The sequence below is a fragment of the Schistocerca serialis genome, chromosome 6 (genome assembly GCF_023864345.2).
Source record: "Schistocerca serialis cubense isolate TAMUIC-IGC-003099 chromosome 6, iqSchSeri2.2, whole genome shotgun sequence".
NCBI lineage: Eukaryota > Metazoa > Arthropoda > Insecta > Orthoptera > Acrididae > Schistocerca > Schistocerca serialis.
In genome coordinates, this window is record NC_064643.1 from 758781398 (window position 1) to 758802135 (window position 20738).

Consider the following 20738-nt stretch of genomic DNA (forward strand, 5'->3'; position numbering starts at 1 on the left):
GGCACGATATCGATCCGGCTAGGCATGAACAATCGTACGCTTGCACGCCAGCATCTCCAGTTTGCTAGAAGGTTCTGCGCGATTTTTCTAGTTTAGCGGAACTGCGCTGTCCAGCTCGTGTCGTGGCAGCCGTTCCGCAGCCGAGCTGGGATGTATACGTGGTTTCACGTAGCGCCAAGCAAACAGGAAGCAATTGTGGCCGCGCTGTTTAGAAACCATGACTATGTGAATAATGATTTGTATTTTTCTGCTACCAGTCACATCTGTTTATTTTATGTTTCTCTTAACATGTTGCAGCGCGTGTGCATATACGAATGTTACTTATAGATAAACTGTCTTAGTCCAAATTAACCAAGAACTGTTCTGTTGCTGGAGTGGCTGCTGCGGTATTTGAAGGGTAGGGTGCGGGCAGTGGGTAGGCAAAAACTGATGCCCGTTCTTGTCTACTGCTGGTATGCAGCTATGCCTCATTGTTGATAACATAGCACAGCCTGTGCGGAATGCTGGCCGGTTAGGTTTAAGAAGTTCTAAGTTCTAGCGGTTCAAATGGTTCGAATGGCTCTGAGCACTATGCGACTCAACATCTGAGGTCATCAGTCCCCTAGAACATAGAACTAATTAAACCTAATTAACCTAAGGACATCACACACATCCATGCCCGAGGCAGGATTCGAACCTGCGACCGTAGCGGTCGCTCGGCTCCAGACTGCAGCCCCTAGAACCGCACGGCCGCTCCGGCCGGCTAAGTTCTAGCGGACTGATGACCTCAGAAGTTAAGTCCCATAGTGCTCAGAGCCATTTGAGGGGAATGCAGATAGTTTTGCGTCGGTTGTTCCTGTCTTCACTTACGACTTTGACGTCCCAAAGCACTATCTGCATCGTTAATACATCTGCAGAGTTGTTGTTTAACATTACACTATTGCACTGCTTAGTGTAACACTGTTCTTGACGTACTTTCACTGCACGAACTATCTACAGGTGTAAACAGTATACCTTACATACAATATGGTGGCCCTGCAGCGCGTGGCTGAGCATCGACTGTCGTTTCTTTCCAGCGACATTCGCGATACTGACAGTCTGGTAGTCGTTTGTTTGTCGCTGGCACATCTTAAGTCTATTTTGTTAGTACCGTACACGATTATAAGACCAAAAATATCTGCATTCCGCACAGGGTGTAGTAGCAGTAACAACAACAATGGAAAGCTCCACACCAGCAGAAGACAACAACTTCTGGCCGCCCACTGCCGCCCCCTACTCCCAAGTACACTACTTACCACTCCAGCAACTGAACAGTTCTAGGATAATTTAGACAAAGATAGTGTGTCTTTAAGTAACATGTTTATGCATAAATGCCCGTTGATGAGCAAAATAGGCTTGAAACACATATCAGTGTGTTAAAATAAACATTAAATTACATAAATAACTGTGACTGTAGCAGAAAAATACAAATAATTAAAAACTCCATAACGTCTTTATTCATCATTTTTTTAAAAGAGAAACTATCCTCTGACAGTGAGTCGAATGGTCGATCAAAATGCGGCAAGTGTCATGCTTAAGAATGGTTCAAATGGCTCTGAGCACTATGGGACTTAACCTCTAAGGTCATCAGTTCCCTAGAACTTAGAATACTTAAACCTAACTAACCTAAGGACATCACACACATCGATGCCCGAGGCAGGATTCGAAACTGCGACCGTAGCGGTCGCGCGGTTCCAGACTGTAGCGCCTAGAACCGCTCGGCTACCTCTGCCGGCGCTTAAGAAATTACCCTTGATTTATGCAGTAGGCAGATTATTCCAAATTTGACTGCCATTCTGCCACTACTGAAGCACACAAACAGCATCAGTGTTAACTTACGGCGACCGTGGATTTGTGTAAGTGCTCAATAAATAGTATTCACAAAACATTCGCAATGGCAGATCCAAAGCGTATCAAAGTCTTGAGATTTAAAATGCTGCGAGAGGGCATTGTTTGAAATGTGTAATACACATTTCAGTTGACGCAAACAAACCACTGAACTTCATATTATTCCTGATCGTTCAAAAGTTACACAGGATGTGCGCCTGCTGTAACAATCTCACCTCCAATTTCCGACTGTCAGAAGTATACTTATAAAATTCTTAAAGCAAGCAAACCATTTTACGGCGTATTACGTTTTTTTATTGTTTTGAAATAACCACTTTGTGTCGCTATTTAGCAGATAGCTAATTTCGGCCGCTTCTCTGTTATCAGAGTCAAATCAAGACTTCTATGACTGACCTCACTTATCACAAGGAGCGAGGTGGCGTAGTCAAAAGACACCGGGCTCGTATTGGAGAGTTGACGGTCGAAATCCTCACTCGGCCATCCATGTTGAATGAGATCTTGGCGTATGGGGAGATCGGAATCATTCTTTCCCTTTTTGTGTTGCTTAGCTGCCTGTCACACTGTTCTAATTATCAACCAACATGCTACACAGACCATAGTACACATCTAAACGTAGCTTATCACTTCCCTGTACATACTGCAACTTATTTTTTCCACACTTATTGTATTACATTTTTTCCTTCCGTTTGACATTTGCATTATATAAATTATAAATTATATTGTCCTCAACTAGGCAGGAGCAAACTATGTAGAACCCATTTAACAACTGTAAAGCACTAAACTTTCTGTAACCTTAGAGCAATTTTCATATATTTAGTTCTCTATATGACTTAAAATAGAACTAACAACTGCATTCCAATAAGAATGTAACAATAAGAGGTCTCTGCTATTAGATTTGGTAGCATCCGGCCCACCTTACATTAAACGGCCGTGAATTATTCTGTACTGTTAATGAGATGATTAAATAAATAAATGTAATTTCAGGACGTTCGGTGTGCCCCAATGGAGGAAGCTAAGTACATTATTTAGGCTTAAATGAGTTGTTCTCGTTGCCTCCCGCAATCGAATGTTCACACAGGAACAGTTATCACATTATTCTCTGTTGGAGTCCTATGATGCGCCTTAAGCCCAAGAGTTGCATTGGAAGAGCAAAACAAAGCCAACACCGCAGTACAAAATTAGCTGATGTTTATTTTTTCTACTTCTTAACTTATATGTTTTATACTTTGTGAATTACAGGATTAGACTTTCGGTTCACAATGTAAGCTAATTAAGTTCCTTTCGGGATGTGATGCTGAAATAGCTGCATTTTTAGCAACCATACACAACTGCTCGCTCGAAGAAAGTTTCGTACCTATAGACTAGTTGTACGGGTGATACCAACACACAAGAAACGGAACAGAAGTAGTCCTCTGAAATATAGACATACTCGTATACCATTAACATGGATTTGCAGGAAGATTTTGGAACATATACTGTGTTCCAACATTGTGAAGTACCTGGAGGAAAACGATCTATTCACACATAAGCAGCACGGATTCAGAAAATACTCCTTTTGTGAAATACGAGCGTGGCTCTTCGGTCATGAGTGCTATCGGCAGGTAATCTCAAGCTGATTCCAAACTCCTAGGTTTCGATAAGGTGTTTGACACCGTTGCTCACAAGCAACTACTAATCAGAGTGCGTGCCTGTGGAGTATTGTCCCAGTTATACGACTGGATCCGCAATTTCCCGTCAGGAAGTCATATTTCGTAGTAATTGACGGGAATAAGATGAGAGCTGGCATCTAAGGTTCCCCAAACACTGAGTTATTAGACGCTCTGCTATTTTGACTCTATACAAACGACTTAGGAGACAATCTGTTTGCAAATAATGAAGTTGTTTATCGTCCAGTAAAGATAAAAAAGGAATGCAAGATGATTTATGGAAGAGACCTGCATGGAGCGAAAAGTGATAATTGGCCCTAAACAAGTCTGGGATCCTTCATTACTTACTGCACTGAAACAAAATTCCATTAAATTTCGAATACAAAAATTTAAGCCTCACATAGAGAGTCTCACACAGCGAGGTTTTTCCCACTTGCTATTCACTAGTGGAAGGTCGAGAAACCGTCTAAAAGTGGTTCATGAACCCTCTGCCAAACATTTGCGCGTGAATTGCAGAGTAGACGTATACTGAGTGAATTACCTAAAATTTGCACCGCAAGTAATACGATAATGGAAGGCGCCATTGATTAGCGGATTTCACAGACTGAAACGATAGATAAGGACCCACCTATGCAGCCCCTACGCAGTGTTATGAGATTAAGATGTGTATTTCTTTAAAAAAAGGTTCAACTATTTCAATTGAAGAAAGGCTATTGGCAGTACCACAATCAAAGCAGACTAAATTAGAACGTCAGTGGCGTTTGTTTCAGAAGTCTAGTGCAAGATGTTTACGAGGTATGACAGTATGAAAATTATAAACACACCTTTGTTTGTTCCATGCTGTAACACAAACGAATGTGAATTTCACATATGTGAGTATGTGCAGCCCTACAAGGATGTTGATACGTCTCCGCAGGTGTCGTGTTGTTAAATGGGACACTGCGTCCGACAAACGAAAGACAAAATGGGTCAAATGGCTCTGAGCACTATGGGGCTTAACTTCTGAGGTCATCAGTCCCCTAGAACGTAGAACTACTTAAACCTAAGTAACCTAAGGAGATCACACACATCCATGCCCGAGGCAGGATTCGTACCTGCGACCGTAGCGATCGCGCAGTTCCATTCTGTAGCAACCGAGCGAAGTGGCGCAGTGGTTAGCACACTGGACTCGGATTCGGGAGGACGACGGTTCAATCCCGTCTCCAGCCATCCTGATTTAGGTTTTCCGCGATTTCCCTAAATCGTTTCAGACAAATGCCGGGATGGTTCCTTTGAAAGGGCACGGCCGATTTCCTTCCCAATCCTTCCCTAACCCGAGCTTGTGCTCCGTCTCTAATGACCTCGTTGTCGACGGGACGTTAAACACTAACCACCATCACCACCATTCTGTAGCGCCTAGAACCGCTCAGCCACTCCGGCTGGCCAAACGAAAGACAAAGAAAGGTTAATAAAGTATCTCTGTCGGGTTTGACACGTAAGGAACCAATGCACCCTCAAAGACTGTGCTGAAAAAGACCTCCTCCAGCGTCAAACAAGCTTGCAGACTGCAATGTAACACTTGCTGCACTCTTTCTAGCAATTCAGCGGTAACTGCAGCAGTAATACGTCGTTTCACATCACCTGTAAATGTTTGAAGAGGTTGAAAAGGTTGACGTCAACTGGGATATCTTTCGGCGTACACGGTACACAGTACACGAACGAATGGCATACTTCCTACGTTCACCGTACACCATGAGCGTATCTGCTTTTCTTCTCATAAGGAAATACTATCTTCCTAGCACGTCCTACTACACCCACTACCTCACAATATGTGACAGGACCGTCCCAACGCAATCGCAGTCTACTCACAACAAGCATAAACAAACATAACATCGTCGCCTAGCATCTAAGCATTGGGATGGAACGAAGAGTCGTGACTGTTTGCAGCGTCCACAGTGCGATAGTTCGCAATCTACTTGCGCTAGCTTCTTGCAGATAATCGCATTTTCGTTCTCATTCACGTTACTTTAGGATCCTACTGTCAGTAGGCATTGTCCTATTCAAAAATCTATAACAGTTGCAAAAAAATTGCACGTTTCTCAACGTCTCAAAATCTTGATGGAGGTATGCTCCGTCTTCACAACTAAATGAAAGACAGTTCGTATTTTGCCGTACGCGTTTCGCTTTTTTATTTATGAAGCATCTTCAGTGGCCTGTAATTCATGTTTCTTATTCTACACATAATAAATGTATTATGTAGTAATTACAATACGTTACTATGTAACATTTTCTCGTGTTTTTCTCTTGATTTTCAAATCAGAAACAATTTCTGTAACACAATCATCGTTTCGTATTACTTCCGATTTCCAGTGTTGTTGGTCCACATTTTTCGTCCGGAGGATGTGTTCATTCGGTCTCCGTGCTCCAGCTGGCGATATCCGGCGGTTTTTCACCCACATTTATTACAATACATTACGTGTACTTTTCATTTTGATATCAGCATGTGAGTGTTTACAGTGTGTAGTGTTGCGAACTGTCGCTGTGTGTTTATGTTTCGTCTTGTCTTTGTGTGTGTGTGTGTGTGTGTGTGTGTGTGTGTGTGTGTGTGAGAGAGAGAGAGAGAGAGAGAGAGAGAGAGAGAGAGAGAGAGAGAGTGTTTGGCTGCAAATACGCGCCGATGCCTACTATTTCGTTCTGTGAAAATCGCTTATCGATAGTGCCTTCGCCGGCCAAGGTGGCCGAGCGGTTCTAGGCGCTACAGTCTGGAACCGCGCGACCGCTACGGTCGCAGGTTCGAATCCTGCCTCGGTAATGGGTGTGTGTGATGTCCTTAGGTTAGTTAGGTTTAAGTAGTTCTAAGTTGTAGGGGACTGATGAGCTCAGAAGTTAAGTCCCATAGTGCTCAGAGCCATTTGAACCATTTTTGATAGTGCCTTCCATGACCGAAATATTCGTGATGTAGGTGTTAGGTGCTTCACCCTGAAGATACTGAAGTACGATTTTGTAATACTGAACGGGTAAGCAAAGTGTGTTCTGCTTCACTAATTGTATCGTCATTAAAAGAAAGTAGAGTGTCAGGGTGAAAAGAAACGTGTACGGAAACGTGATGGCGTATCTGATTCGTGAGTGGAGGAAAGGAACAAGTGGGCCGATAGTTTGGAGTGATGCGCGTCTAGGAGCTGGGAGGCGCTCCTGGAGCGGCGCGGGGTCAGTGACCGCGTCTTGCGCCAGCCGCCGCGGACGGCTGCCGGTTTGAGGACATGCGATCCGCGCTTGCGCGGGAGATCGCGCAATAGGCGGCAGCCCGGATCGGGCGGCGCGGCGCGGCGGGGCGGCAGCCGAAGTGGAGCTTGACCCGCAATAGTGCGAGTCGCTGACCCCGCGACCAGTGCGACACGTGTCGTCCGCCGCCAGCGGCCGCCGCCGGCCGCGCCAGCACAATTGGTATGCGCGCCTCTCGCAACAGCACTTGGCACTTGCCGGCGCGGATTGGGCAAAACTCTCGCTTGGCCGTCCGCCCGGCCCGGCCCGGAGCGGCGCCTGCCGCCGCCTCCGCCGCACGTTACTTCTGGGTCTTGCTCCGTGCAGGCAGCCGCCCGAGGGCGTTGCCTCGCCGGGTCGCACGGTGCGGTGCTGGACACACGGCGCAGCCTCACTCCGGCTCGTTGACTCTCAGCGCGACGAGCCGGTACCCACACGCACCGCGCTGGGAGCGGAACACTAGTCCTTGCCCTGCGGAGGATGACGACGTGATGCAGTCATCATTAAATAAGACTAATAGACAGTTCCGGAAATGGAACATTTATTTATCGATACTTGAGATACTGATGGTTCAAATGGCTCGAGCACAATGGGACTCAACATCTGAAGTCACCAGTCCCCTAGAACTTAGAACTACTTAAAGCTAACTAACGCCCGCATCTCGTGGTCGTACGGTAGCGTTCTCGCTTCCCACGCCCGGGTTCCCGGGTTCGATTCCCGGCGGGGTCAGGAATTTTCTCTGCCTCGTGATGGCTGGGTGTTGTGTGCTGTCCTTAGGTTAGTTAGGTTTAAGTAGTTCTAAGTTCTAGGGGACTTATGACCACAGCAGTTGAGTCCCATAGTGCTCAGAGCCATTTGAACCATTTTTGAACCTAACTAACCTAAGGACATCACGTAGCGGTCGCGCCGTTCCAGACTGTAGCGCCTAGAACCGCTCGGCTACACAGGCCAGCTCATAAAATTAAAAATCACTCGCAAGAACCTTACATTTACATGACAATAGCTCCTTGTAAAATTTCTAAATTCTTAAGACACTCTGATGAAGGTCCTCTTTTATATTTTGAATGATAGACTAATATTTTAAACAAATTCCAAGAGCAGTGAATAAGTAATTACCAGTAAATTTTTAAGAGAGCGCTTACGTACCTTGAAAGCAAGTAAATATTCAAAACTTATAATACAATCAATTGCAGTGGCAATGACTTAAAGTATTACAAAATACAACGCTCCACCCAGTCAGGTGAGGTAGTTTCCTACGACCGAACCTCGTTCAGCAGCGTCAGGCGGTCCCAGTCTGCCTGCGGCTCTCGTATTGCTAACAACCGTCGCTCCCCGTTCGGTCCCATCTGACATCGGATCACTTCAGAGCCAAATATTTTCTGGACCTCCAATACATGTCCAACACCTCGTAAGCCAGATATTTTCTTACACAATCCAAAAGAACAACTTGGAAAGCAAATTATCGCCACTGTGAATCTCCAAAGCTACGAGTTAATTACAATGACAGCATTAACAAGGATTTCCACATTCTCGATTACACTCATCATAGTAATCGCACGACGGTGTTCATGACCTGTTACACACACAGTACTAGTACCTTTTAGTCAGCCCATACATACATACCATTCAATATTAAATCAAACCCTTCGGGCGCCAGAAGCAATCCTTCACCAGTTTTTGTGTCCTTATGTCAAAAGTTCGTGCAAGTACCTTTTCCCAGCAATAATGGCATATGCCGTATAACACCAACAAGTGTAAGCAATAGTGGCACAGAATAACATCGCATACTGTCAATTACTCGATACCACCACGCCCATCGCCGTTAAGACTCGTAAAGTGAATAATTTGTGCACTTCCAATACACCAGTAACTTAATACACCCAATGCCAGGCGTTTATCAACACATCAGAAGTACTGGATGTAGGAATGTTCAACTTAACATACCAAATCAATCTCTTGCTTGCTACGAATATAGTATCGTATTACTCCTGTAAGGAAGCTCAATAATCCTCAATCTTCTCCGTCTCAGTTCTCAATTATAAGACATCTTCACATGCAGATTATTCCGCCACTCCAGGTAAGCACAGACATAGTCCAAATCCTGAACCTGTGCTCATTCGCCAGTCAGTTACTTCAAGAAGCCAGCACTGTTCGTGCACCGGGACATAACTATGTCGCCACGCCGGCCCCCACCAATCGACTTCGCACTGCTGGGACACTCCTTCCCTCTACGACTCCAGTGGCGGCCACTGCGCGAGTCCAAGAGGGGTGATTAGCAGACGTGCCGATCGTCGACACAGTTTGCGAACAGAGGCGAAATCAACTCAGGCGTCAGCTAAACGAGTATAGGAAATTACTACGATCCAACGCTCAGGAGTCAATGGGACGAGGCGTTGGGTCATTGGTCACTGATGAGGTGGGCTGTTTACATCTGTGTAGGGCATACCGACGTGTACGGAAAGCGAGCGTTCGGCGCTCAGGCATTCTTTTCTATGGCGTCCATCCAAAATCAACACGTCTTGCCATGCCTGTGGCGGCCTCATTTCTTCTCATAGGCACCCGTTGTCGCCATAAACATGAAGATGTTTTACGGTCTAGTTAAACGCGTGGGATGAACGTAACTGCAGAACGATCTAAGAAATAGATTGTGTTAGACACAATGAAGAGCCTTCACTGACTGAACTATGACCTACAATAAAACTGCAGCATCTTCTACACAACCCGGATCTTTCACTGTGTGATTTTCAGGGAAGACGTGCGCGGTCGTCGGTTTCGGTCGGACGAGGAAATGCAGGACTAGCTGCGGTTGTGGACCCGTCACCGGCTGACTGCGTTCTACGAAACATGAACTGATCGTCTCATGTTTTAGTGCGATATATGTCTTAAGGCGTATGGTGAATACTTTGGACTGGAACCATTCCGTGGTACCGATGTGGCAGGTGTTCCGTTTTCATTTGACTGCCCTCATACGTTCAAGCAGGCATTCCTCGGGCTGTTGCCGCATTTTTCCCACACCCTGCATGTCTCATGTGCAAACTGTAACGAGAAGAGAATCTTGGATTTGCTCGAAAGAATACAAGAAATCGTTTTCGCACGTTCCGTTAGCCAATAGAAGACGAGAAGAAGGAAGTATTAACGGTAGCAAGTACTCTCGTCCGTTCTGTGTACCACTGCCTGCAGAGTACGTATTCAACGTAGGATGCTGCTTGACACCGCGGCGTTGTGTACGTGAGTTTCTCTAGAATTTTAATTTATCGTAAACAACAGAGATGAACGTTATAAGACAAAGTAAAACCTTAAACAAGTCGTTGAAAGTTCCCTGCAGAAATATTAACCCATGTTGCTTCCACAGTCGTCCATAATTGCGAAAGTGTTGCCGGTGCAGGATTTTGTGCACGAACAGATCTCTCGATTATGGCCCATAAATATTCGATGGGATTCACGTTGGACGATGTGGGTGATCAAATCATTCGCTCTGATTGTCCAGAATGTTCTTCAAACCAGTCGCGAACAATTATGGTCCAGTCACGTGGCATTGATGTTTGGGAACAAGATGTTCATGAATGGCTGCAAATGGTCTCCAAGTCTCGAACATAAAGATTTCCAGTCAATGATCGGTTCAGTTGGACCAGAGAACACAGTCCATTCCATGTAAATACCACCAACAGCATTATAGACCCACTGCTAGCTTGCACAATGCCTTGTTAACACTTTGGGTCCATGGCTTCGTGGGGTGCGCACCACACTCGAACTCTCCCATCAGCTCTTACCAACTGAAACTGGAGCTCGTGTAACTGGGCCACGGTTTTCCAGGCTTCAAACGGTATGGTCACGAGCCCGGGAGATGCGATGCAGGCGATGTCGTGCTGTCAGCAAAGGCATTAGCCTCGGTGTTGTGCTGCCGGAAACCTTTCCACATGAATCACCTCGTAAAATGACAGCTCCGCCAATGCACTGCCCTTCTATACCTTTTGTACGCGACACTGCAGCAATTTTTTATATCGCTATTCCATTACTTTTGTCGCCTCAGAGTAGTTATGTAAAGATGACTAGCCATTCCCGGGATAGACTAGCGTGGACAGGTACATCAAATAAGTCTCTGTACTGAAGGGCGTAACAAGAACAACTTCCTCTCGAAGTTGGAGAATGAGATCCTTCCATTTTTATTATCACAGCAGCTGATGTGCTCCAGAAACTTTGAGTAACACTTTCATTATCTACATTATGTGGCGCGTCTGGTGATACTGCAATCCTGTATGAAAACTTAAAACTGTACCTCTTTGTTCCACACGGATAGATGGTTCAAATGACTCTGAGCACTATGGGACTTAACATCTGAGGTCATCAGTCTCCTAGACTTAGAACTACTTAAACCTAACTAACCTAAGGACATCACACACATCCATGCCCGAGGCAAGATTCGAACCTGCGACCGTAGCGTTCGCGCGGTTCCAGACTGAAGAGCCTAGAACCGCTCGGCCACACCTGCCGGCCACACGGATAGAGCACGTAGAAAATTTAAGCTGGTCGTGACAGATGCGAATAAGAACTTTACCTTCAGCCATAATTATTGATATAAAAATTTTGTAACTAATCGACCTTGAAGCTACTGAGCTTCACCATCCGACGCATCTGCACGATCGAACGTGTACCCGTATTCATGCAAATGCAAATATATTTAGAAACATACTTTAATCCTACCTGCGTCCTCAGGTAAGGAACTGTACCGAGGCACAGTAACTGACTTACCAGCATGTCAGTCCATGTGACTCGTTGCAGTCCGTTAATAAGATTTACGCGTGCGTATACTTAGACCTGGAGTTATGAGAGTACGGGTCATGATTTAATCAAGCAAAGATCCCTTACGATAAAACGTATCAGCTACGAAATCGTTGTTATTTAATATTTTTACCTTTATAAATGTGGCTGAAGGAAGAGTTAATGATTTTATCTGACATTAACTGAAGAGGGTACGCAAGTTGTCACCACCACGTTAGTTGTATGCTTGCTCGGTGGGAAAATATTTCAGTTGCTTGGTAGAGTCCTAATAAGATAGCGCTTTAGTGGAAGCGGCTGCACTTTCGCGTTTCATGACATTTACGTAACGCGAGCCTGCGTCAAGCATTGTTATTCTGCTTAGACAACGGATGCACACGTGGGCCGCCTCTACATGTTGTTTATGTTGGCGCTGACAACGGCACTGAATACTGAACTAATTAAAGCAATGGAAATGGCGGCGTTCCCAAACAAACACGCACTCCCTGTGATTTTTATAGCGACTCGTCGGAAAATTGGGCGGGTGCTGAATGCTGAATAGCGGCTCGTTACTCGTGCCTGATACTCTCCCGTGTAATCTAGTGCGCTGCTGAAAAATGAGGTAGCTGAGTGGCGTAAAGCGACAAGTGGATTATTTTCAGACGTGCTCTCTTGAGTACTGAATGTTTGAAGAATCATCTGTGCACAATAACCTAACGAGCGTACTTTCTGGTCTTCTTTAACGGCTGTTGGAATATCTGAGGTCAATACCTTTTCCTTGCAGTTTACACGATTCTTTAGACCTTCATTTCAAGCTTAAAGTTGGCGGAAGGTGTCCGTTCGTTTTCAGTCTGATCGGATGAGAAATTGCTGGTGATATTATTGAAGGGACGATTCCGAAATCCGCCTATCGAGGCCTAAATGAACTAGGAAGGGAACTGACTCATAATTCTCGATGCGCAACAAGTGCCGATTGTTTTTCTTGGGAAGAAAGACGTAATAATGTTGTCTTTACTTTTAAAGTTGTACTTCGCTATCTTTCCTTATTAATTATCGTCGTCGACAGAGCATTAAAGTGTCAGTATGAGGCAACTTTAGACATATTTACTAACCAATCACAACGTATTCAGGTCGAGTTTTGAACTATAATCGCATCGCACCCACTAATACCGAATATTCGAACGCTAACAGTACACTCTATTAACGTACTTTTGCTCTCTTCACCCACATATCTCTTGGAAAGGATTAAAGTTAGTTCTTATTCACACCATGTTTATTTTAGCAGTAAATCTCTGTGATGTGCCTGTTGCAGGTGCCCATGTCATTCCGCACTGTCATCTCGTCTCATCTTCGTACTCTATGTTCTTTATGAACTATAACACACATTTCAGTGCGTTGTGAGCGATTTTTATATCTCAGGGCTCCTTCTATTCCTAAATCAACTAATTTTCAATATCTTGGCTTATGCTTCGTTAATACTTCTCTATTTACGATAAGTATTTTCTACAAACATTTTTCCTTCCCTTTTATTTTCAGTACCGCTTCATTTCATACCTAATCCGTTCTTTTAATTTTTCGAAATTTGGAAATTTGTGGTAAGGTCTTATGGCAACAAACTGCTGAGGTCATCGGTCCTTAAGCTTACGCATTACATAATCTAACTTAAACTAACTTACGCTAAGGACGACACACACACACTCACGCCCGAGGGAGGACTCGAGCCTCCGACGGGGGGAGCCGCGCGGGCCGTGACAAGACGCCCAAGACCGCGCGGCTACCCCGCGCCGCTCTTTTAATTTAAACATCCTTCTGCAGAATCTGGTTTTTTAACTGCCTGCCACTTGTACTTTACAATTTTACTACTCTATCGTTGTTTTTCTTCAATAAAATGTTGTACTAGTCACAATATTTCAGATTCCTACAATGATCCTAAACCAATATTTAATATTTTATAGAATAAACATATTTAATTTCAAAGGAAGATTTGTGCGAGTTTGGTACCCACCTCTTTATTACTTAATTCTTCCGTAACCATCCTTCCTACGTAGCAGAAACTTTTAGCTTCTGCTACTGGATTACAATGCATTCTGATATTCAGTAAGTTACTTTTATAATTTCTATTGCTATTTAACACTGCTTAAAAGTCGTAAAACGAATACTGTGCTACGTAGTACGTCCAATAATTTTGGGGTCTGTTAAAATTTTCTGGTGTAGATAACAAGAAGCGTGTCTTTGCATACTTAGACAGCGGTGCTTGCTCGCTTCACACCGTTACTCCTGTTAGAATCGCTCTTCTAACGCCTGTGTCATGTGCAAGTTAAACATGTGTTAACGGAATGCATCGCTATCTGTTACCTTTCCTTTAACATAACATTGTACTGCTTGACTGTACTCTTGCCTTACTTCGGTTTCGTTGTAGATCATTTTGTAGTTACTCTTGCGTTTTTGATTTCAGCGTCGGCCTTTCAAAGCAGAATGCCTTCTTTGGATTCGAAAATGAAATGAATTAATGAATCGAAATCGTTTGTAATTCGTATCACCATGATAAAATGGAAGGTTAAAGATGCATCTCGGTTTTCAAGCCGAACTGGTTCTCATCCAGAAAATGTTCAACTTCACTCCATGTATATTTTAAAGTATCCAATGTTCTGGAAGGCTGAAATATCAGATAAGTAGTGTGACGACAAAGTAGGAATTCTATGTAAGAGATTATCTCTAGTCGACGTGGAACAGTGCTTCACTTAGACAAGTGTGGATACAGAAATTCGACCCTGAGTTTCTTGAATGAAGTACCCTGCCATTTACAGTGAGAGACTTACCGTACCCAAGGTGACATTACTCAGAAGGACCAGAGGGGAATCCTAGTCGCCTTTTCCGAATCACGAGCTCAGTAAGTGAGACGACAAAGCTTTTCTGGGTGTCTGGTGGTACACTCTTGGTTTCACAGGTTTGGAACGCCGGTGCCACGATCCTACTCACTTCTGCCACTGTGAAGTCGGTGGACCAAAACAACAAATGATTTCTCCATTACGTCTTCCACACTACCTCCCAGTTATGAATACTACTTCTCCAGTGGAGGCATCTGAATCGTAAAGTGCACTCCTCCTAAGGAGCACATCCTTAATCTTCGAGCAATCAGAACTGCCTCAGAAGTCCGTGCTCCAACGCAACGTATTCACACTGCGGAACACCGCGTTCAGCTCTCAAATTTATTGGTTCAAAGCAGCTCCTGAGGATTTTGTAAGGGGCGATCAAAAAATATCCATTAGACGGTCGTACAGTCTAGGATCGGTGGGCCAGTCAGGCAAAATCATCGTGAGCACTGAAGCATCCGTCCCACCAACGCACGAGGATGAATACAACCGTTTGGTAAAACGCCGTGTCCTGCTGTGAGGACGGGGCGTGAGTCGTGCTCGGGTAGCTCAGTTGGTAGAGCACTTGCCCGCGAAAGGCAAAGGTCCCGAGTTCGAGTCTCGGTCCGGCACACAGTTTTAATCTGTCAGGAAGTTTCATATCAGCGCACACTCCGCTGCAGAATGAAAATCTCATTCTGCAAGATTTTCTTCGTTCTTCGGACGATGTCAGTTTGTGAGTATAAGTCTACCAGTTCCTGGCTTTTTATTATCGTCCATTCCTGTAACTGGGTGTCCCCCTTCTCTCGAAGACTAGCAGTTTTTGTTCATCTGTTTTCATTAATGTAAATTTTGCAGAGCCATGTGGAGCTACCGGGTGAATTACATTTTGATGTCTGATTGTAAAACTTCTCCAAACTGCGCTATTGCACAGCACGTCCCGTAAGTCAAAATATGATCTTGGCTATTTATTTTGGAATGTCCACGTGCTTACCTGGGTGGTAACGTGCTCGCCTCCCATGCAGGCGAGCCCGGGTTCGATTCCCGGACGGGTTGGACATTTTCTCCGCTCGGGGACTGGGTGCTGTGTTGTCGTCATCATCACAGTTTCATCCTCATCACCGGCGCGCAAGTCGCCCAATGTCGCGCCGAATGAAATAAGACTTTCACTTGGCGTCCGAACTTCCCCGAATAGGGGTCTCCCGGCCAACCATGCCATCCGCTCATTTCATTTGGGAATAACTGTGCAATCAGTTAATTTTTTGGCTTTTTTATACGATTTACTGTACCATTAACAAGTTTTAGAGCCAATGGAGGCTCATCACCAGGTGGATTTGTTGCAGGAACGTTATATTTTGGATCAAGTGTAGCTAGACGTTGTGGTGAAAGTGCACGAAAACGTCGGGAATTTAGTGATAGGTAACGAAACGTTTATGAATCTGAAACGTTGTTATGTTTTAAGTACTTACATTGCACTACGTTGTGGTATACATAGCAAATCTGTTCCCATAACGTACATATCAGATAGTACACACAGAAATATACACAGTGTTTAGCTGCACTTGGTTTCATACTTAATCACAGTAGGTGAACTCTGGAGGTTATTGCAGAGAATATCAATATGTTAGATACCACACTTTGCTACATCGTGATCAGCCTTAGGTGCATTGTATTATTCACTATAAATATTACATGGACAAACATTATATTAAAGTGACGTTTACTAGCTGTAGGAGTGTTCTTACATTGGCAATATCCTTGTAATTTGGGTTAAAAGTTATACAAAAGATAAACAAATACAATGAAATATTTACTAGGTAACGACATTGATTTAAAAGTGAGTTATTGAATGTGGTAGCTGTCGCCTGTCTAGGAGAACTAAATTTATGCAGGATGATGAATAGGTCTTAGTATTTTATATGTGGTGTTATGCTGCCAGAATGTCTTGGAAATTCTGGAAGAACAATTTCTTTATTGATTCAGTTTGTTCACTGAGAATTTTTTGAAGTGAATATAGTTTGTGAATGTAAATCTCGAATTGTTGAAAGAGATCCATTTTTAACTCTTTCTCAGCAATGTGTTGCACAGAAAGGCTGGCTCTGAGCACTGTGGGACTTAACTTCTGAGGTCATCAGTCCCCTAGAACTTAGAACTACTTAAACCTAACTAACCTAAGGACATCACTCACATCCATGCCAGAGGCAGGTTTCGAACCTGCGACCGTAGCGGTCGCGCATAAAGCTGTCATTGATATCACCAACAAAACGTTCATGATGAGCAATATGTATGCAAACGTAAACTAATTTAACTTTCTGAGTTGGAGAGCGTCCATATGTTCTTTGTAGCGGTTTGCAAAATTTATCCCCGTTTTCCCTATATAGAAGCAGGAACAGGAGCATGTGAGTTTGCATATTCCGAAATTTTGATGCCAGTTTCCAGCGGATTTATTATTGTGAACAATTTTATTTTGTAGTTTATTATCAGCGTGGAAGCATGTATATTAATCCCGAAATAAGTCGTCATTTAAATCACAGTTGCAGTTAGTCATCCATAGAGAATATATTGAAAATATGATCTATTTGTCGCTACAATCCTTGCCTTAATCTTGATTTCCATTCTCTTCTACTCGATAAAAGTGCTTCCAAAATATTTAAATATGTCTACTCTTTTAAAACTGGCTTCATCAACTGTGCCTTGCTCATGACCACTTACTCAGTTTTCCCCTCGTTAATTTGTAACCCTGCTTTCCTTGCAACATTTCTGTAAGAACCTGTCATGAACTGCAAGTCCTCTTTGCAACCACTTGTTAGAACAACATCGTCCGTTTCTGCAAGTGATTTATTGTAATGTTACCCGGTTTTATTTCAACTTGGTTTCATATTTGGTGTTCTCTATGTAACTTTTCTAAAATTAAATTATTAACTATTGGTGATAATGCGTCTCCTTGTCTAAGACCAGTTCTGACTTCAAAATGCTCTGACCTTCGTGTAATGACCTTTACTTGGCAATATGTTTCCTCTAACCGCATCTGCAGTGCCTTTGTTAACTTTTGTCGAAACTGACTCTTTCAGTACATTGGTGACCGTGACCCTATGTAGGCTATCATATGCTTTGTTGAAATCTACAAAAACCGTGTGAATATCAGCGTCGTGTTCCCAACTTTTCTCCGTTAGCTGTCTGAGTGGTCTATATTTGATCTGCTCCTTCTGTGTTTGGGATCAATCTCGTAAGTATACCTGTGATAGAACTTTTTGGCTTACATTAAGGGGTGAAATCCCACTACAACTGCACTATGTGATGAAAAGTATCCGAACACCCCTAAAAACTTACGTTTTTCGTATTATGTGAATTTGCTGCCACCTACTGCCAGGTACTCCATATCAGCGACCTCAGTAGTCATTAGACATCGTGAGAGGGCAGAATGGGGCGCTTCGCGGAACTCGTGTACTTCGAACGTGGTCGGGTTATTGCGTGTCACTTGTATCATGCGTCTGTACGCGAGATTTCCACACTCCTGAACATTCCTAGGTCCACTGTTTTCGATGTGATGGTGAAGTGGAAACGTGAAGGAGCACGTTCAGTACAAAAGCGTACAGGCCGACCTCGTCTGTTGACTGACAGAGACCACTGACAGTTGAAGAAGGTCGTAATGTGTAATAGGCAGACATCTATCCAGACCATCACACAGGAATTCCAAACTGCGTCAGGATCCACTGCAAGTACTATGACAGTTAGGCGGGAGGTGAGAAAACTTGGAGTTCGTGGTCGAGCGGCTGCTCAAAAGCCACACATCATGCCGGTAAATGCTAGAAGACGCCTCGCTTGGTGTACGGAGCGTAAACATTGGACGATTGAACAGTGGAAATACGTTATGTGGAGTGACGAATCACTTTACACAATGTGGCGATCCAATGGCAGGGTGTGGGTATGGCGAATGCACGGTGAACGTTATCTGCCAGCGTGTGTAGTGCCAACAGTAAAATTCGGAGGCGGTGGTGTTATGGTGTGGTCATGTTTTTCACGGAGAGAGCTTGCACCCCTTGTTGTTTTACTTGGCACTATCACAGCACAGTCCTGCATTGACGTTTTAAGCACCTTCTTGCTTCCCACTGTTGAAGAGCAACACGGGGATGGTGACTGCATCTTTCAACACGATCGGGCAGCTTTTCATAATGCACGGCCTGTGGCGGAGTGGTTACACGACCATAACATCCCTGTAACGGACTGGCCTGCACGGAGTCCTGACCTGAATCCTATAGAACACCTTTGGGATGTTTTGGATCGCCGACTTCGTTCCAGGCTTCACCGACGGTCATCGATACCTCTCCTCAGTGCAGCACTCCGTGAAGAATGGGCTGCCATTGTCCAAGAATCATTCCAGCACCTCATTCAACGTATACCTGCAAGATTGGAAGCTGTCATCAATGCTAAGAGTGGGCCAATACCATGTGGAATTCCAGCATTACCGATGGAGGGCGCCATGAATTTGTAAGTCATTTTCAGCCAGATGTCCGGATATTTTTGATCACATAGTGTATCACATACCAGGGGGGTCTATCTTTTTTAGTATAGGCTACATCACGGCCATTTTCCAGTCATCGGGCAATCTCTCATATTACCAAACATTTTTTAACAGTTTTGTAATTTTTTAACAAGAGCCGGTCCTCCATTCTTATTGCTATCCTGCGTTTTGAACTTCGCTGAAAGCGTTATTGTTTTTTAGGTTTTTAATTATTTGTCGTATTTGGGGGTCGTAAAGTACTTCACAGAATTACTAAAGTACTCCGCCCGTCGCCATTCTGCTTCAGTGCCGTTCGAGAGGAATTTCCCTCGTCAGTTGCGAAGTTGCTCACCTGGGTGTCAATGTCACTGCCGTCTTGGTGCAGACCAGTCGCCAGTTTTTAGATGTCTCAATGGCGTCAGAATCACCCAGTGCTATTTTAACATCATGGTTGGGCAAGGAGTTTTTCAGTGTAAAATTCCTCCTTTATGAATTCCTCCCAGGGTGCGTGCACATTAATCACGAGTGTATCGCTATTCCGGAATGCGATTGTAATGCAGGGGACTGTGTTGTTAATGGATTTAAAGTCTTTCACCGCTAATACTGAGTAACGTACAAAGAAATCGGCACTTAATTCATAGTGCTCGAAACAGTCTCCCTACAGGGTATTTCAATTGCTTATTTTGATTAATCCTGTACTCTGCTATGTAATCTCTTGAAGAGCTACAACTTTCAGCTTGTTTTTTGCCAACTCACTGCCCTTATTCTACAAACTTTCCTTACATTCCAGGTTCCAAAAGAGAAGTCACTGTCCATCTTCGTGTCTGATTCTAGCTGAGACAGTCCTGATTCTCCGGCTTCTGTAGAGTGTCCTGACCAACTTACTTTTTTGTGTGACTGGGAGGTACCCCTCTCCAGAACCTCTAACCTGGAGGACCTGTGGCATTATGTTTGGATGTCTATCCTAGAGGCGTTGTCTTCTCCACGACTTTTGACCCACGCCTGGCCATGCTACTTTTGGTTCACCCCGAGTTTTATTTCATCGGTACCTATTATATCTAACGAGTGTTACTCGATCTGCTACTTGAGGAGGCGCCCAATGACGGACTAGCAACGCCATTTAGTTTTCTCAGATAGTATTTCCCTCTCTTATGACCAGCATGTGACCTGAGTGTGTGTACCTACCCACTAGTGATTGTCGTTGGTTCCATGTATTCTGCTCGTAATATCTTATTCCATATCCGACTTTACTCTTAATATCTAGGAAGAGATCTGAAGGTGCAAATTATGGTCAGAAAATGGGGGAAAACGGTTCTGAAAATATTTGCAAAAAGGTGCTAATGGAATTATTTTATTTGGGTCTAATCCAGGTACATTAACTTTCTGTTACAGTGGATTACACACATCGTTTTAACGTTTTTGACATTAAGTCGATGTCGCTTTGATCTCAATAGCTCCTTATATATGGAGCAACTCCGTTCGACATCTGCAGAAACCAGTGGAACATATCTTCTTAGAATGTGTAAAGGACGTTCACTCAAAATTGCAAAGGTTTTCACATCTGGAGTGAGCTTCAATTTTAATTCAGATTTCTTATGGATTCTTGTCAGGCCGAACACATTGGAAACAGTTTGCGTTTGATCAGAGTGTCTTCACATATGCGTTTGAATTAGTGGTTGGTCCTTTTGGTAATGTGCCCACGAGTATTACATTATCACTGTCCCAAAAGATTGTCTTCATGGCTTTGGCAGAGGAGGGATTTGCATTTAATTTCTTCTTTTTTGGAGAATGCGGGTGGTGTCACTCCAGTGAGCGCCTTTTTCTTTCCAGCTCAAAGTGATGCGTCCATGTTTCGTCACATTTAACAAATGGTTCAAA

At 44.0% G+C, this 20738-nt stretch overlaps 1 protein-coding gene and 1 non-coding gene across 2 annotated transcripts in view; both read left to right on the plus strand.

Annotated features, from left to right (window-relative positions):
• Window positions 1-20738, plus strand: part of LOC126485071 (uncharacterized) — a 777137-nt gene that overhangs the window by 208524 nt on the left and 547875 nt on the right. The window lies entirely within an intron of this gene.
• Window positions 14918-14992, plus strand: Trnas-cga (transfer RNA serine (anticodon CGA)). The gene has a single exon. It is a non-coding gene; the product is annotated as a tRNA-Ser (tRNA).